This window comes from Athene cunicularia (genome assembly GCF_003259725.1).
Source record: "Athene cunicularia isolate RWA chromosome 10 unlocalized genomic scaffold, athCun1 chr10_part1, whole genome shotgun sequence".
NCBI classification, from domain to species: Eukaryota; Metazoa; Chordata; class Aves; order Strigiformes; family Strigidae; genus Athene; species Athene cunicularia.
Genome location: NW_020799112.1, coordinates 70,814 through 84,733, shown reverse-complemented (window position 1 = coordinate 84,733; position 13,920 = coordinate 70,814).

Here is a 13,920-nt window from a genome sequence, read left to right as displayed (position 1 = left end):
CGGGGGGCCCGCTCGGTGTGAGCCGCGGCGGCAGGCCCGGCGGGGTCTTGCGCGGGGTCCGGGGGAGAAGGAGCCTTGTCGTGCCCGGCCTGCTGCCCGCATCCTTTTTTTCTTACTTTTTAGCCTTTTCAGGCAGCGTAGGGGGCCGCGTGTGCAGGAGCGATGCGGTGTGTCTCGGGGGAGGTTGCCGCAGCCACTTGCGCCGGGTTTTGTCGCCTAGCTCTGCCCTCCAAGCCTTTAACAGAAAAAAACCCTCTCAAATACATAATGCTACACAGTGCTGCTTTGCTTGTATCTAACTCTAAATAAAAAGTAAAGTTACAGCTACATTAGGAATCCCCCGAAAATGAGGGGGGCTGTGATGCTTCATCTGCTCCATCCCGGAGTAGCACGGTGTCTTGCAGATGGCGTTGAGGTGGGAACGTGAAGTGGGAGGCGGTGTGGGACTGTCAGCTAAAGCAGCGATTGCTTTTGAATGTAATCACCTTTCGTTATTGCTCTAACCTCGGTGGACAGTAACAAATGCAGCCCTGATGTTGTGCCACATCTATATTTTATTTTATTCCAGACCGGTTATAATAAAATTTTTATTTACTGCCTAAACTCCCTGAAGTGACTTTTGACTGGTAGCTTGCAATCTTGGTGGATTACTTCCAGAAAATTTAAAAAGACGTGACTAAAATGTCTGCTGACACTAAGCTTGAATTCACCCTGTCAAGGCTCTCATTTCTCTTGTGCTCAAAAATACAGTCGAAAGGGTAGTGTTCAAAACAACACGGCTTTGTGATCATTGTGGTTGCCAAGAACAGCTGCACGCTGACAGCTCGTGTAACCATCAGCAAGGACTGTGCTGGGAACAGAGAGAATAGGGCAAGAAAGAAAAATTTTGTCAGTAAAGGTAAGCAGAGCGGGGTGGGGGGAAAACAAGCTTTCGCTGTTGTGATAGTGCGTTGCCTCTTGGTTTAGTCTCACTGCTGAGGCTGCCTTGGTGGTAAGGAGTGTTTATTCTTACAGCTGTGCTTGCAAGTCTGGTGGTGATTCCTATAGAAAGTGAAGTTGAAAAGCAAGATTCCTTTGGCCAACTCTAAGCAGTCAGTTTTAAAGTAAGGACACTGGTGCCACAATCTGAGGCACCTTCACAGCTGCAGAGCCTGCCGCTTCTGGTGCGGATTCCCATGAGGTTAGTGGGTGAGAATCATCTTGCTGAGCAGCTGAGGGCGGCTCTACAGACTCTGAGGTAGTTTGCTAAAGCCCAAATGAGAATAGAGTGTGTGAATGAAGTGTCCGGGACTCCATGGGCATCACCATGAGTAGGTTCCCCTTTCTCAAGAGGTCCTCTTGATGATTCAGAATTTCCTGCGGAGAAGTTGGCTGTGGTAAAAAGAACGGTCTCACACCTGATTGAGAAGTGACTCTAAATGTGCACAGGGGAAAAAGAAGACACCTGGCCCACTGATTTTCCCCAAGCAAAATGAGAGGGGTACAGCATTTGGATGTTTTAAGTAAGAATCAGCATGCTGCTCTGGTACCATGTTGTAAGGAAGCCTCTCAAGAGAGTGATTTTAAACAAAACATGTTGTTAAATTTTGCTTTCTCTTCTTTTCCTCCTTTGTTGGTGCTTCAGGTGTGATGGTCCACTAAAACTATGAAGGAGCTTTTTGGTAAGGTTTTTGTTTCTGTCTGTCAGTCTGGAGTAGCTTTTTTTCTCTCTCATGTATGCTGTTTGTGTGGTACTTCCTGTAAAAATGAGGTGGTTTGTTGTTTTGTTTTTTTTTTTCCTAGCACTGGGCCATTGCCATGAGCTAATTTTAGCTAGTAGTAGACTGGCTCAGGTTTGAAACGGTCAGATGGCAACTTGTTTTTTAATCAGCATTAAATTTCTCGAGAGGAAAAGCCAGAAAACCTAAGGTTTGATATGTCTTTAACCGTTGCCTTCTACCACCATGAGGTGCTGCAAGCACCTTAGAGAGGCTGTGAGTTTGCAGGAATTAGTATATGTCTTGGGAGCTTAATTCAGTTGTGCCTGTGTCAGTCCAGGATGCTCATTCTGCACCTTTAGTGGAGCATCTTCTGGCCCAAGATGGTGCCTGACAGTCCTGGTGTAACTAGCCAGACTTCCCTCTCCTTAGTTCCCCTTTAAAATGGACATGATATCCCCGAGTGCAGTGGGACAAGCCCTCGGAACCAAAGGTCATGTGTAGTGAAGTTCAGAGAATGATGGTGTTAACTCTGCACTGCTCGTGGTAAATATTCACAGTTGTTGCTTTATTTCACAAGACTAAAATGTGTCTTCAGGGCTAGTTGATGCACTGAGACCACCAGATTATACACAGCTTACTGAGATGGGAGGATTGTGCCCATCAAGCCACAGTTTCACTGCAGACATGGTAAAACACAAAATGCTTAACTTGGATTTGCTCTCTTTGCAAGGTGGTTCTTGGTAATGGTGACAAAGGGGCACTTAGGCCTCCTCTCTCTCATCACACTCAGTTCTGACCATATTCTGATGGGCAGCACTTCTGATGGGCTTGGCCTTCCCAGTTGTCAGGGTTGTTTTGTTTTCTGGTAGCTTGTGTTATATTAGAACTGTAACTCACTTCTCATTCAAAGTTCTCTTTTTAGTTTCTTTAGTCCAAGTGACTTTTCTGTCACCCAGCACCACCAGCTAATGCCTTTTTAAATAAAATCACCAATGAAAAGCTAACTCTCACAGAAAATTATTTGAGCGGAACTTAAGCTCACTGGCAGCTTATTGCAACCTCAGCCTTGCATCCTCATTTCTGTGAGTGTAAGAAGTGCCAGTAAGATCTCACTAATATCAAGAAGAGGGTGTGTTTTGTCCTGCTCTCCTTGTGAAGATATGTTTCTGTAGCCTCTCGGATGGAAGGCAGTTGTCTGTGATTTAGTTGAGGGAAGGGCTATGTTAGGCATCAAGTGCCACTGAACAAGCTTCTGCAGCTTTGTCAAATTTTGGCTAGCTTATGTCTGACTCCAGAGCAATTGGAGCAATGTGCCTGGAGTGTCTGAGGAAGATGTGTAGGGCTCCTTGTTGAAAGTCATGAAAACAAGCAGGTGTCCAGAGAGATCTCTCATTTCAGGGAAATTGGTAATCATCTGGGAGATGGTAGTTGTCAATGATGGTAGAACGGGGCCATCTGTGCCAGCCTTGTCTCTGTTTTACTGGACCATTTGAGGTTGAGTTAGGATTTGAACTATCTCTAGACAGGAGCTTGTTTTACTGTAGCCCCTAGGGGGAACTGTGTTGCTGAAATAAAGATCCCATTAAAATCAGTGTATCATCTGCAGAGTAATTTTATCTCCTTAAGCTGAAGAAACAACCAGCTAGCACCAGTTGAAGAGGAGGAGGAGGAGGAATCACTCCTCACTCACCGAGCTTTGTAGTTCTGGGCACAGTCCAAGTCCATTGTTCAGGAGTTGGGTAAGTGTTAACGCAGGGGGTGTCCTCTGGTCTGGGCCTGTTCTGCAGGAGTGTTTGGCTTGCCTTGACTCCTTTCCCTTTAAGAGATGCCGTGGGGAAGGGGAAACAAAGCTGTATCTGCTGTTGGCCCTGGCATCTTTTGTTGGAAGATGCTGCTTCTGTTTAAGAAGGGAAGGGGATGGTGCAGCTTCCATGCAGCAGGACCAGGCATTTGGAGATGGGATATGCCTGCTCTGTGTAGCTGGGAGCTGTCTGCTGATAAAGCCAGAGCTTCTTGTGCTGATACAAAGAACAGTGATTGTCCCATAGCTTGCCAAGCTGCTTTGCACAGTGTCCTTCAGCTCTGCGTATGTGCTCTTTCTCCTGTGCTTCCTGCTTTGTCAGAAGACAGACAAGTGGCTGGAGTAATCCAGGTCTCACTAAAGACTAGCCGAGACTGCTCTGCTTGAGTTGTACCATTAATGAGGAGATACTGGCTTAGGTTTCTCACCCATCATGGTGCAGGGAGGTTTTTTTAAAATAAGCAAAAAAAAAAAAAAAAGACTGTTACTGTATTTCTGAACAACACTATTATGGGGGGGGGGCGGCTGCCCCCAACCCCCCACCCCCAGTGGATGTTTCAGCTTCTTTACAGCTAAAGCAACAGGGAGTCTAATATGAATGCCTTTATTTTGCATTTTCTTACAGAATTTAGCCATGATGTTCTGCATGGAGCTGTGTTTGCTAATGACTGAATTTGTTACTGTGTGTCAGTACTGGACCATCCACCTGGCATATTTAGCTAGGTACCACCTCATGCACGCTGCATTCGAAATGTTTCCTCAACAGTTGTTGATTTGGGAGGGAAAAAGCTGTTTTTAAAGAGAAAATACAGGCAATTTCTTTCTGTGCATGGGAGGAGAAGGTGTGCGTACCTGTTAGGACAGTGGTGTTGCTTTTGGACTAGACTAGGTATGTGTGTAGTTTGTGCAGTTTAATATTAATATGCCATTTTCTTACATATTATTTCCATGTTTTCTGTTCCCATCAGCCAATCCTAGAGACCATGGTGGTTTCTCTGCAGTTTCTATCTCTCTATTGACATGGATACGTCAATCCCCTGTTCTCTTTTCTAGGCTGATGAATATTCTTTGATGCTTCTGTCACTCTTCGTGCTCCAGCTGTTTTTTCTACATTCTCTTCTTTCCCAGCCCAAGTGTCTTCCATAAAGTTACTTCCCAAAGCTTTGCCCCAGCTAATTTCTCATACTAAATGTGTTGTTAACAGGAGCTTGCTTTCCAAATCCTGTCTCTGTGGTGGGCCTCTTGCCTGATCTCTGGATTTTTAAGGCTGCAAGGAACCACTGTAGCCTCTTCTGCGTAGCAGGGGCCAGAATGCTTCCTACCCTGTGAAACTCTGTGTCACACTTAGGTGCCTGTTGGAAAAGCCACTGAGCCCACCACCAGCCACAGGCTAGGTGAGGGGGTTCATGGGGTGTGTTTTTCTTATCTGTGCAGAAAAATGTGCTTTTGAGAGTCATAAGTCCTTTTCTGCCCCTGCACTTGTAACTACTTTTTATAAAAATACTTAGATCAAGGTCTCTTCTAAGTGTTGCTGTGTGATTTTTTTTTTTTTTTTTTTTTTTCTTTTTTCTCCTAAATATCCCTCTGCTATGCAGCTTGTTGCCAACATTGTACTCCCTATGTGTTCCTCTTGCCATCCTTGTGTTTTGTATCATTCCCTGTTCATCCCTTTTTCTCACTTATTATTTCTTCCACTTTCTCTGGGTTGTTTGTCTTTAGCTGTGATCAGCCTTTTGGGATGAGAGCGGTTGCTGCAGTGGCCCACAGTGACTGCCATCACTCTTGAGTACTGCTGTCTGGCCCTGCTAGCTGCTTTGCATTCCTCTTATACTCACCCTCACTCAGTCTTGTGTTATTTCAGGATTCATCTTGATGTGGGGTTTGTAATACAGAGTTCTGTATTAAGGAGATAAGGTAGCTGACAAGGATAATGCTATGTGGAACTCTGATAGAGTGGAGGGAATACCACCAGAGATGCTAAGGATTTATCTTAAGTGTATCTAATCTGTTTTTTTAATACATCATACAGTGATTTTTCCTGTTGGTTATAATGCTTTAATTGTAGATTAAATACTTCTATCAGTTAAATCCCATGGATATGTGTTCTTAATCATGCCATGCACCTGTAAATGTTGCGCTCAGACTCTTCATGGTCTGTATGTCTTTCCTGAAGAAAAAAAATCTGTAGAATGATCTATAGGTGACTTGTAGGACTAATCGAAGAACTAATACAGTCCTGATCATGGTTTTCTTAGGTGCTTCACTCAGACTCAGCTTTTTTCAGTACTTCATCAATAACCTTCCCAGTAAGTGGATTTCCTACATTAACTACAGAACAGTTAGATTGCCTTCCATATTTTTGTCCTGCAAGTCTCATTCCCTCTAATTCTTTTTACCATAAGCAGTAAGAGTTCAAGGCTTTGGAACTAGAGGCCTTTATTTTTGTTTTGTGAAATGGTGGATCTGGTAATTACACATGGCAAGAACTTTTATGTTCAGAGCATTTCTAATGTGAATTTGTTGCCTTCCCTCCCCCTTCCCCTCAGGCTCCCATTACAGAATGCACTTCTAAAAAATTTTAACTTTTCTGTATTGTAGGCATTTCTTTAGTCCCACAGCAACCAAATGGCTTCAATTTATATCCCTTGTTCATTTTGTGGTACAGAAATGATGATATTTTCTGGATTGCGAGTGCTGATGTCAGTTATTTTTACAACTGATTAAAAAATTTCTCACCTGTACTGTGCTTTCTTAGATGGTTGAAAGTCCTTTGTTTAAAAGTTCCAGCTCCTTTCCTTTCCAGGGACATTATAATAAATTGTGATATTATTAAAATACAGGTTATGGGTAGTGAAGTAGTCTTTTCTATTTCAGAAACAGCAGACCAACAGCTTTTCATTTCTTTTTCGTTATCCTAGGGATAACTTTTAAAAAGTCTAGGCTGGAATACTCAAAACCTGATGTGGACCTAGTCCCAAAAAATAGGTGGTTTCATTGTTCCTGTGAAAATACATTTTGCTCTGGGTAATGTACTTTGAAAACTGAAGTCTAGACAAACTTGTTGGTTTATGGAATCTTTACCTTTATAATGAGGAAAAGGCTGTATTGTATGCTGTGATGCAACCTGCACTACTGTCTTTTGGGAAGGAATCTGTTAAAGGCTTACATCTGAGTAACTTTTTTAAGAAGAAAAAAAAAAAAGCATTATCTGAGAGTCACAGGCTTCTTCCATACTCTTTTAAGTGTTTTATGTTCTTTGCAGTGCTCTGTGTACCGTGGGAGCCTGTTGCAAACTTGCCAAATAATTTAGCTCTGAGTTCCTGGCTGTGTCCATTGGAGAAGCTGGTGGCTTTTGAACAGGCCATGGCTCAAGAGGAAGCACTGTGTGCCAGTGTATTCCCTGAAGGTATTGGGGTTTCTGCAGTAGCCTGCCTGGTTCTGTGTAATGTTTTCATATATGCTCTAGGTGTGATGGGCATGCTAATACAGATGGATTGCTAAAACCAGGACTTGGGTGACATTGGCAGCGCTGTCAGCACGAGCAGATGGCAGAGGAGACCAGTGTGGGTTGGTCTCCTGTCACACTTCCCATGCAGAAGGTTTACCTGAGGCTGTGAGGCTTCCTCTCTGCTGGCTATTTGTGCTAAACGCTGCATTGGGATAATTTTTTTAGTATGTTTTTTCAGGCTGATTTTCAAGCGCTTTTTTTATGCTCTGTGAGGCAAGAACTGACATAAAGGAGATTTTGAGGAATACTGTAAATGCTAGACTTGTCATGAGTGGCCTTGTGGCAAAGTAGCAAGATGTGAGTTTGTTGGTGACAACTACTTTATTCTTCCCCCTCAACCAACCAAAGAAACACTCAAAAAATCTTATATAGATTGAATAGAGCTCTCAGAAAAATGGACATCTTCTCCATCTTCTTTCTGCAATCTACATGTGAGAGAAAGGGAGGAAATAAGACTATTGCAGTTGTGGTGGTAAAAACTAGTAAAATGAGGAGCAATCAGGAACACGTGAGGATTTGTAGAGAAAAGGCTGGTGCATTTCATGTTGATCAGTGCATGGGAGAGGAGCTCCTGTGGCTCTGCTGAGCAGCCTTGAAGGGAGCCATCCTGAAGAGAGTGGGAGAGGTGAGTGAAAACCTTGTATTTGTTAAACCAGACATTCATAGGTGGTTAAGTTGGCAGTCTCCCAAAGTAACATAGATAGAGTAAGGGAGAATCCATCTATCATGTAGATGAAAATGAAGTATTATTTCAGAGAGTTGCCTTGGAGAAAAGATTGATCAGACCAATGCAGACCTCTGCTCTGTGAGGGGGGAATTGCTCTGTACCTTAAGCCACCTTCAGACATATTTAGGAGATTCTTAATCTGATGTATTAAGATGAGATGTTTGAGCACCTAAGGAGGCTTGTCAGTATCTTGAATAGGATCTGTGACTGTTAATGTATGCTTGCTTTTGTAGTTATGCCTAGTTGCAGTTGAATATCTAACCTGCTAAGACTTAAACAGACTTGCTGTAGAAGAGAGGGAGGTGTAAGTTCTGTTCAGGTGATTTGTGGGCCTCTGTAGGTCTCCATTTATTTTATGTTCTCTTCTTTATCTAGATCTTCTTTTCAGATAAGAGTTTGCAGGAAAACATATGCTTCAATAACGACCCTCTCTTCAGTGCATACTTAAGGTCTTTAGTTAAATACTTTGGAAAATGTATTTGAAAATTATCTTCTTATTTCTCCCTCTTCCTCTGTTTCAAAACAATTCAGCTGGATTTGTTGAGACATTTTGTCAGTCTTACCCATCCTCTTCACTCTGTCTTCTCAGGGAGGCTGCTTTAGCAGGGGTGATGTTTTGACTCTGAAGATAGCCCAGTATTTTTATTAGCTGTTAAGGATCTGACAGCAGCTTTGAAGACCTGAGAACCTTCCAGCTGCTGCAGAAGAGGACTATTTGTGATATTTATGTAGGGATGTGAGCAAGACTCTGCAGGGCAAACATGGCAATATGGCAAAAATGGGTATAATGAGCCACAGTCTTATACTGGGACTGCTTTGGGGAGTGAAGTCTAACCATGTCTGAGATTTTTCCATGGTCAGGAGGTGATATTTGAAGTGAGGCCCATCACTGTGCGTGCTTCTGAGGACTGGGCAAAAGATGTCTCTTTAGTCCTCTAGGTAACACACAGTGATTGCAAAAAGGAGGGATTTCTGCTCTTACAAGTTTTTTTTTTTATTCACACCTAAAACTGAGTCTTTGTTTGACTAGACTGCTGGTTAGACTAAACAACTGTTCTACTGTGCCTGGTGTGAGCCCTGCTGTGAGACAGAAATGGGAACAGGATTTCTGAGAATTTAAAAGTACTCTTGCAGTTCTGCTAGCCCATAGTCACTGCCAGTATGCACTACAGGAGATATTTTGAGGCTTGTTGCAGCTCTGATATCCCTGACTCTGTTATCAAGAGCAATTTGTTTGCCAGCAGGAGGAAAATCTGTAGTCCCTGTTACTGCTCAGAGGCAGGAAAGGATCTCCTGGGGAAAGCAGTAGGTTGAGTGAAGAGGAGACCAACTTCCGCTTCTGAAAACCTATTTGGGTTGGGGTTCCCTTCGTAAATCTGAGCGCTGTTTGCTTGCCTTCTGGTTGGTGCAAGAAGGTGCTGCTACTTCCGTCTATTACTTAAGACTTTGTCTTCTTGCCTGGTGCCACCCTGCAGGCTCTTACTTTGGTGTCTGGTGGCAGTCCTCTCCAAGAGGTGGCTGTAGCCTTTTGGGCTTGGGTTTTGTCAGAGATGATTGTCAGCAGGCCAGCAGCTTGATCACAGTGGGCACTGCTGGTTTTAAATGGGGGGAGCTAGCAGTCAGAGGTAGGTAGGGCATACTTCTGCCAGTGCTTGCATGCATATGCCATTCTTCTCAGACTGTTTGGCTCTCGAGGAGATAAACACATAGCTGTTTCTTCTGGAGTCATCTTTGGGGAGGGAGATATTTGATTAGGCTCTCTTTTGGCTTGTCTCTTGCCTCCCTAGCTATTTGGGCTGCAGTTCTATGACAGCCAGACACATCCAAGATAAGGACGTCTTGTTTTACTAAGGACAGTATCAATGGAGTCCTTTTGTTTGTCTGTAGTACTTGAATTACAGAGAATTTGTGGTTCATGTTTTTTTGTGCTTTTTGTTTATTGAATCTCTTACCTCTGATAGTGTTTTATCTGGCAGATTGTGCACAAACCATGCCTGTCCTTGTGTACTTCATGAGCTATTCTTGCCTGGTTCACAGGTCAAGATAGGATGCTCCCAAAAACATAGTTGTTTTTTATGTTGTTGAAGTAACTGGTTTGTTTTACTGTGATTTTGAGGCTAAGAGGGTGGTGGGCATGTGCTTTGTCTGAGCACAGCTTTTCTTCAGTAAAGTGATTCTGTCTCCCCAGGTTGTTTCAGTTAGATCAGAAGATCAAGGGCCTGACTCCCCATAGTGCTTAATGTACAGTTTTGTGTGTGTACATGGTCAGAGTTGTACGCAGGTTGAGAACCTTCACTCTTACTGGATAGATGCATGTGAGAAAGGGAGGGGCATTCACCTATAAGAGATGTCCTGGATTGCTAAAAGCATCACGGTGAACTGTAATGCTTTTTGTTCCTGCCAATTTTTCTCTTGATCTGTGAGATCATGTATTGTCTTTGTGTAATTTGTTTGTTTTCATGGACAATACTTGCATTAGTGAAACTGCTTAAACTGCTTGAGCTACAAAGAAAGATCACAAGGCTGGTTGGCTGGCTTGGAATGATAACTACTGGCAAATCACTAGTGTGGTTTACAATAACAGACTTTTTTATGAGCACCTGACTTTGCTGGGATAAGTTAATGTATTTCTTTTGCCACCCGAGTCTGTCAAATTCTACAGATACGAAGGGGCCACATACTCTTTGTTTGGGAGTTCTCAGGTTGTCTTTCTGTCTTGTAAGGTGTTAACTTGTGGTATTGATGTGAGTCTTGTTGTCAAGACACCTCTTCCAAGGAGACAGGATGGTTTGGTGTGTAAAGCAGACATATCTCCAGTCTGTGTGCTGTCCATAGCATAAATGATCCAAGATGGTGATTTCCAAACCATGCCCGTGGAGACTCCAGTTTGTGGAGTAGCTGTTGGTATTCTGAAAGCTGCTCTGATAATGATTGCTAAAATGTCTGTCTTCATTTTAATTGCATGCATGTAACTACAGCTCACTACATTCCTGGGTTTTGTTTCCTCCCTGATATTAATCTTTTACGATGCTTCTTGGAGCTTGCTAGCTTTAGCAAAAGCTGTGACCCTTTTGCCTCACATTTCTTTTATTTTTGTTATCTTCCCTAGTGCCTGTCCTAGTTCTCATCTGAAGTAGTTCTCTCCGGTGTCAGGAAAGTCAGTCTTCCTCACTTACCCACTCCTGTCACTTGTTTGCAGTACACCTTGATCTGTCACTCTCATCTGGCTGAATCCAGCAGGGTGGGCTGCATGCCCCTTGCATCCCTCAACTTCTGCCTTTCAACGCATTGCTTCTCTCTGCTGTCATGTTGCATTTTGGAGATGGTCAAGTGTGCCTACAGAAGGATAATTCCTTATTTCTGAACACAGTAAGGAAACCTGTGAGTAGGTCCTGTGTAGGAGTCTGAGCTTCTGGAAATCCCCCAAATGACAGGAAATCCAAACTTGCTCATCAAGTCACAGAAGTGACATGAAGTTACTGATCCGATAATGTGAGTGCAGGCTTCAGAAGCGTGTGGGCACTGGCACATGCATTCACTCATCCCAGGCTTGAGGTGTTAGATGTTTTTCATGTTCTTCTTGAAGTGCTGTTCCTGTCCAAATGAAAGCAAGTGTTTAAAGAACAAAGTGCTTTGTAGATTAAACCTGATGAACATGAAAAATGCTCCTACTGCAACTTGTTTTGTGGCCCTTACACCTCTTGAGCTGAATTCACAAATTTGCTTTCTGTGCTGGAGATATTTGCGACATCTAATACAATTTTGCCTTCTGCATGATTTCTTAAGGAACGCTTGCAGCTTAGGTGCTGTGTGGGTAACATGTAGGGTTGAGACTTGAAAATTAATGTATGTATTTGTTTATTCAGGGAGAAATAAAGCCAATTCTACTGTCAGCGGGACCCAGGTTCTGGCAGAGAGGAGCAGCCGGGAAGGATCTGCCCAGAGGATGCCTCGGCAACCAAGTGCAAGCCGGCTGCAGAAAACGGGAGCTTCTGGAAAGAACAGTGGAGGAGGCAACAGTACCTAAATAAGGCCTTGGAACCAATGTATTTTGATGCTTTGCAATGTATATAAACTGTGTTAAAACTGCTTGTGTTATGTGTATTAATCTGACAAATGTGGTTTGTAATACATGGAACATAGCTGTTGTTTCTTTCTTCTGAAATTTCCTCTGTCAACAGAGACTGCTAGGGATTACCTGAAGACACCTAAGACAAAGATAGATGTGCAGCCTAGAAAAGCCTGGAATAGTGCTCAGCTTGCTCCAGATAAGTCATGACTTGTCTTACAAGCCAATGCTTCTCGCTGCCTCTTTTCCTAACATCCATTTAGATATGTTCATGCTAGTTGTAGCAGCAGAAAGTCTGGTTGGCTGAATTATGAGGTGACTAGTGCTGAGGTAGGTCATGTATTAGTATCGCTGAGCCCTGTAGTGATGGTAGCTTACACTGGAAACCTGAATGTCTGTCGGGGATATATGTTCTTGTACTTTATTTTAACTGGTGGTTGCCTTGTTCTCCTCATGTGCATGCTTATGTGGGTTTTGGCACCCTAATCTGAAAAAGTTTGACCTATCACATAGCATAATCACACCACATTTAGTCCTCCCAGTGATGCTAATGTGATTATTCGTTTATAAAGTGTTATAGAACCCTTTGCCTAATGAGGCAGGTTAAATGCAGAGGTTATGCCAGATAAGGGAGAGAATAGCTTTGTCCTTTAGTGTTAAGATATATGCAAGTGTGCTAAAACAGGTAAGTGGTTTTGTTAGAGCTTGAGTGTTGCTATTCATCATTCCAAGTATATCTGGGTAGTGAGTGTGCCTGCGATGGCCTTGGTAGCTCAGGAGCTCTTAGTGAAATCCATTTCCCTAATTAGGAGAAAGTACCTCCATTCTTTGTGGAGGTGTTTCCTAAACTCAAGACCTCATGAACCTGATTCAACAGGTGCTAAAATATCTTCCGGACCAAGAAGAAAAATGCTGGAGAGTACAGTATTCTTTGGTACAAGTTTTTGTGCAGAATAGTAATGATGCTCAGGTAATCCTACTTTATAGACTCCTTTTGAACAATATTGCAGATTATATTCCCCCCCTTGCCTCCTCTGGCTAGGTGTAAGGCTGTTGAGACTTAAGGAAAATGGTGTGGTCACAGCACATGGCAGTCAGGAGAGGCTGCTCCAGTGTGGGCTCTCCATGGACTGCAGTTCCTTCAGGGAATACCTACTTGCTCTGGCAGGGGCCTCTGGGTGTCTGCTACAGTGTGGTCCTCCCCACAGGCTGCCCGGGACAACCTGCTTGCTCAGGGCATCCTGCACAGCCTGCAGTGTGACTATCTCCTGCTGCTCTTTCTGCTCTGCTTGGAGTTAGTGAGATTGTTTCTTGCATATTTCTCTTCCTTGCTCTGTGCAGTGTTTTGTCCTTTCTTAAATAAGTTTTTACAGAGATACCACCAGCTTTATTGATTGCTCAGCTGGGGCCACCCCTGCAGCACTACCCTCCTCCAACCTTGCCTTACAAACCTGATACACCCTTTTGTGGAGATCAGAATTTTTCAAGGGTGGGTGTTGGGAATAAGTGGCTTATGGCTTGCAGTAACACACCTTGAAACTGCCAAAGGAAAGGTATTCGAATGAGATATCTTACTGTAAGACAATGAACCTTTCTGTTCCTCCCTCCTTGACTTTACAAGAGGTCCTATCTTTCTCCAAAAGTCAGGCTCCAATTCTTAATTTTCTTAAATGTAAATTGGATGTATAAATATTATGTTCAAAAGCACCAAAACAGTGGTGATGAGGGACAAAGAGACATGTTCAGTCATTCACTCAAAAGGTGTGAGAATAACGCTGAATACGATTTGTATGGGAAAAATGGTACCTAACATCAAAAGTTATTTCAAACAAAATGTCTGATTCATTCCCAGGGAGAGGCAACGATCTTGTATATTCAGGGACATCAGGCAGAGTGAATTATAATACATAAACACTATGGTATTTTAAGATAAAAGAATGGAGTCCCCATAACATACTAGAAAATTAGCATTTGAGTTCTGAAGATGGGAGTAAGCTGAATACATTTCAGGGGAAAAAAAAAAACACCTGGCTTCACAAACTTTTAAATAGCTCCCTCTCATTTAGCTACATGTAAATGACAACTAGATTTTTTAACACAATGCAGCTGTCCTCC